The following is a 6,935-nucleotide window of genomic DNA, read 5'->3' as shown; positions in this document are numbered from 1 at the left end:
CCAATCGCCCCCCCCCCAAAAAATGTGGCTTTTCTACACAGGAAAAATCTGTGAGACTACTGTTAGGCATGTGCATAGCATGCCGTTTGGAACTGAAGCAAAGATATTCTATCTTTTTTTTTCCAAAAATTTTTTATTGGTTTTCCAAAAAAAACAAACAAACAAACAAACATAAATCATATCTGAACTTAATCCAATCTTGGTAACATTGTTAAATGACTTCCTCAAATCCCCCTAGCTGAATTTCAATGTATATCATTGTAACAGTTTTCCAAAACCTATTTTTCTCATAATATTACCTTGATCACTTGACATCTTTCTTTCTTTTCATTTTAACTTTAAACATATTATTCTCTAGCATCACATATTTAAATCCTATGCCTATCTGATACAGTGGTGCCCCGCAAGACGAATGCCTCGCAAGACGGAAAACCCGCTAGACGAAAGGGTTTTCCGTTTTGGAGGTGCTTCGCAAAACGATTTTCCTATGTGCTTGCTTCGCAAGACGAAAATGTCTTGCGAGTTCCTGCGGGGGTTTTTTCCTCCCCCCCCCCCTTTTTCCCAAGCCGCTAAACCGCTTATCAGCTGATGGCTAAGCCGCTTATCAGCTGATCTTTAAGCCGCTTAACAGCTGATGCTAAGCCGCTTATCAGCTGATCTTTAAGCCACTTAACAGCTGATGCTAAGCCGCTTATCAGCTGATCTTTAAGCCGCTTAACAGCTGATGCTAAGCCGCTTATCAGCTGATGGCTAAGCCGCTTATCAGCTGATCTTTAAGCCGCTTAACAGCTGATGCTAAGCCGCTTATCAGCTGATCTTTAAGCCGGCTAAGCCGCTAATACTGTAGCGCTAAGCCGCTAAACCTCTAATGGGCTTGCTTTGCAAGACGAAAAAACCCGCAAGACGAAGAGACTCGCGGAACGGATTCTTTTCGTCTTGCGAGGCACCACTGTATTTGCAAGTTTTTCCAATTAAGTTATCTTAACGTATTTAAGTAAATAGTCTTTAAATTTCCTCCATTCTTCCTGGTACTCCTCCTCCTTCTGGTCACGGACTCTTCCAGTCAGGTCGATTAGCTCCGAAAAGTCCATCATCTTCATCTGCCATTCCTCTACTGTTGGGACTTCTTGTGATTTCCGATTCTTAGCTAACAGAATTCTAGCTGCTGTTGTGGCATACAAAAACAGTCTAACATCTTTCTTGGGCAATTCCAAACCTGTTATTCCAAGAAGAAAGGCCTCTGGTTTCTTAATAAATGTATATTTCAACATTTTTTTCAATTCATTATAAATCTTCTCCCAGAAGTCTTTCACCTTGGGGCAAGTCCACCACATATGATAAAAAGTACCTTCTTTTTCTTTACATTTCCAACATAGATTATCACTGTTATAATAAATATTTGCTAATTTTACAGGGGTTAAGAACCATCTATACATCATTTTCAAAATGTTTTCCTTTAACACCGTACATGCAGTGAACTTGACCCCTTTCCTCCACAACCTTTCCCATTATGTTATGTCCCACATCTGGTATTCTCTTATCTTTTTACCTGAGATTCTTTAAAAGGTAGCAGATGAGGTCCTCACACACCTTATGATTAGAGAACAGCAAACCCCTTCCTCCTGAAAGCAGGTCATCTGTGAGCCATTTACAGCAACTGAAAAAAATGTTGGGCACTCAGCATTATTCTGTTCGTTTTTCTCTACCCATGTGATGGAAAGTTAGCAAGGAACAAGGGAGCTTCCTAATGAAAGTGTTTCAGTTGTATTTACTGAAAATCAGAGTGCAGGTGCCGACACGCACCACCTGTATTCTCACTTTAAGCAACCTAAAATATTAATTGCATACACTTGGAGTGAATGAATGCAAGCCAACGGATTTCCAAAGTCAGTTATTGCAATTATTATCTGATGATTTCAGATATTACCCAACTGAGCACCCAACAGCCATTCTTTCTCAATGGGCCTCTTACAGGCCCTCGTATTGAAAAGGATGCAAGTTGCACAGACACAAGGCTTCCTGGATTGCCTCCTTTGTGTCTAATTGCTATGGATTTGCCCTTTAAACATTATAAGGAAATTAATAAGACATGTTGTTGGTCAATAGGATCTGATTAAATAATTCAGTAGCAGCTCCCTTAACCCCCCAGGTGTAATCTATTAGGACTGTCCACAGATGCAAGGTTTTTTTTTTTAAAAAAAAAAGTTGATTAATGACCTGGCTTTTAATTGATTTAATTTAAATAAATTTGCATATTGCCTATGCCTCAAGGCAAGTGACTTTTCCACGGGTGTTGTAGGGAGACTGAGATATAGCTTAAAATGCGATGAACGACAACCACAATATGCGATTAGCAGGCCATTTTTTTTGCATTCACGTGGCTCCATAGAAGAATAAAATGTCCCCTTCCATGGCAACTTCACCTGTTAACAGCCCCTCACAAACACACAAAATTAATCAACTATAGCTTTATGTTGGTTCCCAATGGGATGGCAACAGCCACTTGCTCATTCCAGCTATGCTGGGCCAACTTACAGCCAACTAACAGTTTTTGTTAGTGTTAATACCATGGCTGAGTTTTCCAAGAAGTTTGGATATAGTGATACTGGGCCAACTTACAGCAGCATAAGAAAACAACTTTTAAAAATTGCCTGGAGATCATTATAGTTGAAAGCAGAGATGAAGAACCTTGTATAGTTCATGTTTCTGGAGTCCAACTCCAATTAGCCCTAGCCAGAATAGGCAATGGTCAGGGATTGCATGTGCTAATTTATATGCACAGATGCAAATTTAGAGATAATTAGCCATTATCACCAAGTACTGCCAGGTTGTTTTATAAAAAGAAAGAAAGAAAGAAAGAAAGAAAGAAAGAAAGAAAGAAAGAAAGAACAAGATACTAAGTGTGTATTCAATATCACTAGTTTGTGACTTTTCCCAATTATGTACATTTTATTATTATTCAAGGTTTCTTGGTAAACAAAAGTATGTGCCATGTCTCTTTTTTCAAGTTACATTTTCTACAGGTCAGTTCCATTTGTTGAGACATTGCTGTTACATTAGGAAGAAAAGGGGGAAAGAGGGGGTGGGCATGTAGAATAGAAGCATTGCCACCCGACCCCAATTATGTACATTTTGACAAACATCTTGCCCCAAAATGCACCTCAGCTTATGCTATGTTGGGTATGTCTTGACATGTGACTATTTTTCAATGGCTTAGGATTGTCACTGAGGCTGAATTAGATCCAATTAGACAGACTTCTCCATTTTTAAGGTCCACGGTGGCAGGCAGCTGGAGGCTGTTTGCTCATTCGAAAGCAATCCCCCTTCTTCCAATGACCCCTGTGATGTCATTAGAGAGTATTTAAGAATTCCGTTATAATAAGAGTCAAAGAATTATAATGGTCACATATACCACATGATATGGAATTCTTTTTTTAAAGCCCCCTTTAGCAAATGAGACAGGAAAACACCTACCAAATCACCAATTTTCCAATTTCAGTTTAAGGCCGTGTATACGCTAATAATAATAATTAATAATAAATTTCATTTATATCCCGCCCTCCCCAGCCGAATCCGGGCTCAGGGCGGCTAACAACAATAAAATAGTACAACATACCAAAATCATTCATTATAAAATTAACTCAAATCAAACTAATGGCAACCACTGGGCCAGAGCTCTGCGAAGATTGCCAAAGGAGGGAGTCAGGCTGTGCCCTGACCAAAGGCCTGGTGGAGCAGCTCTGTCTTGCAGGCCCTGCGGAAAGATGTCAAGTCCTGCAGGGCCCTGGTCTCTTGTGACAGAGCGTTCCACCAGATCGGAGCCACAGCCGAGAAAGCCCTGGCTCTAGTTGAGGCCAGCCTAACCTCTCTGTGGCCTGGGACCTTCAAGATGTTTTTATTTGAAGACCGTAAGTTCCTCTGTGGGACATACCAGGAGAGACGGTCCCGTAGGTACGAGGGTCCTAGGTCGTATAGGGTTAAAACCAGCACCTTAAACCTGATCCTGTACTCCACTGGGAGCCAGTGCAGCTGGTATAGCACCGGGTGAATGTGATCTTGCAGCGAGGATCCTGTAAGGAGTCTTGCCGCAGCATTCTGCACCCGCTGGAGTTTCTGGGTCAGCCTCAAGGGCAGCTAACCTCTTCGTAGCACAAAACTGTAGTATTTCTCAACTTAGAATTAGTCATGCTCATCTTCGATATGCTACATTCAGGCTAGAATGATTCTAGATGAGTGGTTCTCAAAACATTTTTCTCTGGGCCACCCTTTCAGAAATGTTGTTGTTGTAGCAGCAGTATTTTATTTGTACCCTAGCCATCTGACTAGGTCAAGCACAGCAAACTCGGCCTGCCAAATGTTTTGGGACTACAGTTCCCATCATCCCTTACCACTGGTCCTGTTCGCTAGGGATGATGGGAGTTGTAGTCCGAAAACATCTGGAGGGCCAAGTTTGCCTATGCCTGGACTAGGTTGTCCCAGCCACAAAATAAAAATTTGCTCACACCAAATCCATTCCCCCTCCCCAATATAAATACATTGGAAAACAATAAGGAACAACTCTTAGCATTACTTGATTTATAACACAGAACACAGCTACTTTAGAATATGATCATGAGACAAAACAATGCAGCTACATAAGAATGCAAATCAGTCCCAAAATTTGATTATAAACAAACCTCTTACATATGTACTTTAAGCATGTAGACAAACTCAATGAGAGGTGTGTTTGCTTTTGCCGGATAATCTCATTTATATTGTGTGTAATTTGTGACAAACAAACCCTCATTTCCTCATTAACACAAAGAAGCCTTTGTCTTTCCTGATCTTTCATATTTCTCAGAAAAGATATTCTGAAAAGGTATTTATCCATATTCCGCAAATAAATAAATAAAATTCTATACTGAAATGCTGAATGCTTCTTCATTCTTGATTCTTCTGACTGCACTTCCATTCTCACCCTTTGAGAACCATGGATCTAGATCCTGCCATTCATAAGAGTAGGTGTGGTTACTTGGTATGTGTTTGAAACCTCTCCCGTTAATTGGGTCACTCCTGCCCTTTCTGCCCTGCACATGTCCCAGGTGAATGAAGGAAATAGCAATTGAGATCTTAGTACACAACCCACCTACAATGTCATCAGGCAAGTGCGGATACATAGACACACTATTGCCAGGACCACCCACATCTGTTGGGATGCGGGCGGCACTGTGGTCTAAACCACTGAGCTTCCTGGGCTTGCCGATCAGAAGGTCGGCGGTTCAAATCCCCGTGACAGAGTGAGCTCCCGTTGCTCTGTCCCAGCTCCTGCCAACCTAGCAGTTTGAAAGCATGCCAGTACAAATAGATAAATAGGTACTGCTGCGGTGGGAAGGTAAACAGCATTTCTGTGCATTCTGGTTTCCATCACGGTTTCCTATTGTGCCAGAAACAGTTTAGTCATGCTGACCACATGACCTGGAAAGCTGTCTGTGGACAAACACTGGCTCCCTAGGCCTGAAAGTGAAATGAGTGCCATAGTCTCCTTCGACTGGACTTAACCATCCAGGGGTCCTTTACCTTTTCTTTTTTTCTTTTTTACATCTGTTTTCAAATCAACACACAGCAAGGTAATGCAGTATCATTCTACAACAAGCTCTTATTTTCAGAATGGAACCAGCTTCTCCAGAAGGCCTTTTCCAAGGCAAAATAAAATAAAAATTGCACTACAACTAGATTGTTTATGGGGTATGTATAAAAAAAAACCCCAAATGCTTAGTCTCCGTTGATTCTGGAAAAAAATGTTGCGTGCATAATTTAAGATTACCGTATTACAAGATTTCACATATAACAAGCAACTCTTAGGAAAAGAACTTGGTTGCAGACAGAAGGTCAAGACCATGCATATTGTTAGTGTCCTGGAAAGACTCTTTGGAGGACTGCACCCAGGTCTTATTTTAGATGTCAGAAATTGAGCCTGACCCGGTGTCATTCCCCCTAATATTTTTTACAGAGAATCAATACACTGACGAGGCAATAGAAGGAACCAATGCAAGGGCAAAGCCCCAAGTCATTTGTAATACGAGAAACCATTATTTCTCGTGACATCGGAGGGGACCCAGGAGTAGAATTGCTGGTTTTCCTGTAATTCAAACCCTACAAGTCCTGGAGATTGAACTTTGGACCGAAAAGATGGAGCCTTCTGTAGAAGGGGGAAACCCCAGCAGCATATGGCAGGAAACGTCATCTAGTTTCCCATGGGGCAGACCTTGGCCTGTGTCTTCTGGGTCATTCTTGGTGCCTGGTGGACATGGAGGGGGAGCCCATATAAAAACATCAGAGAAAACCAGAAAACAGCCTCCTCCCTAGCTTCGGAAAACCCATCCTTAAATCTACTTCTGGGGATTCTGAGAAGGAAGCTACACTCTTGAAACTTCATATCCAGAAGTAGTGGTAACCCTACTATGGAGTGCAATCCTTGGCCTGCAAACAATGGCAGCTGCAGCAAGGCAACCAGAAAGATGAGCTCCAGCATTCTGTGCAGCCAGATGTGCGGTTAGGTGGCGTTACATTCTGTCTTAGTGTTCTTTTATCCATTGAGGGGGGAGCTTTTTATACGGCCATTTCAAAATGTGGTGAGCCAGCTGTACTTTGTTTTGGGACCCTCCCGCTCATTCTGTTGACTGGGGACCTGAAATTCTCCCCCTAAATCCTGGCCAGATGGCATCACTAGACGCAATGTCTCTTGGCGAATGCCGCACCATGCATCTCAAACCACATGCTGCTTTCAGCATGGCCTAGATGAGGAGAAGGAGGGGACTTCATAAATCGGTGCTACTGAAGAGCATGCAGAGTTTATAGCAATAACTACTTGGTTTCGTTTAACTGCTTTAAGCAGCTGGTGTTAATTTATCACCTGCATATTCCACCTTTCCTCCACGTAGCTCAAGGAGGCATAG

Source organism: Podarcis pityusensis (genome assembly GCF_964106645.2).
Source record: "Podarcis pityusensis genome assembly, chromosome: 11".
Taxonomy (NCBI): domain Eukaryota; kingdom Metazoa; phylum Chordata; class Lepidosauria; order Squamata; family Lacertidae; genus Podarcis; species Podarcis pityusensis.
This window is presented reverse-complemented; position numbering follows the sequence as displayed.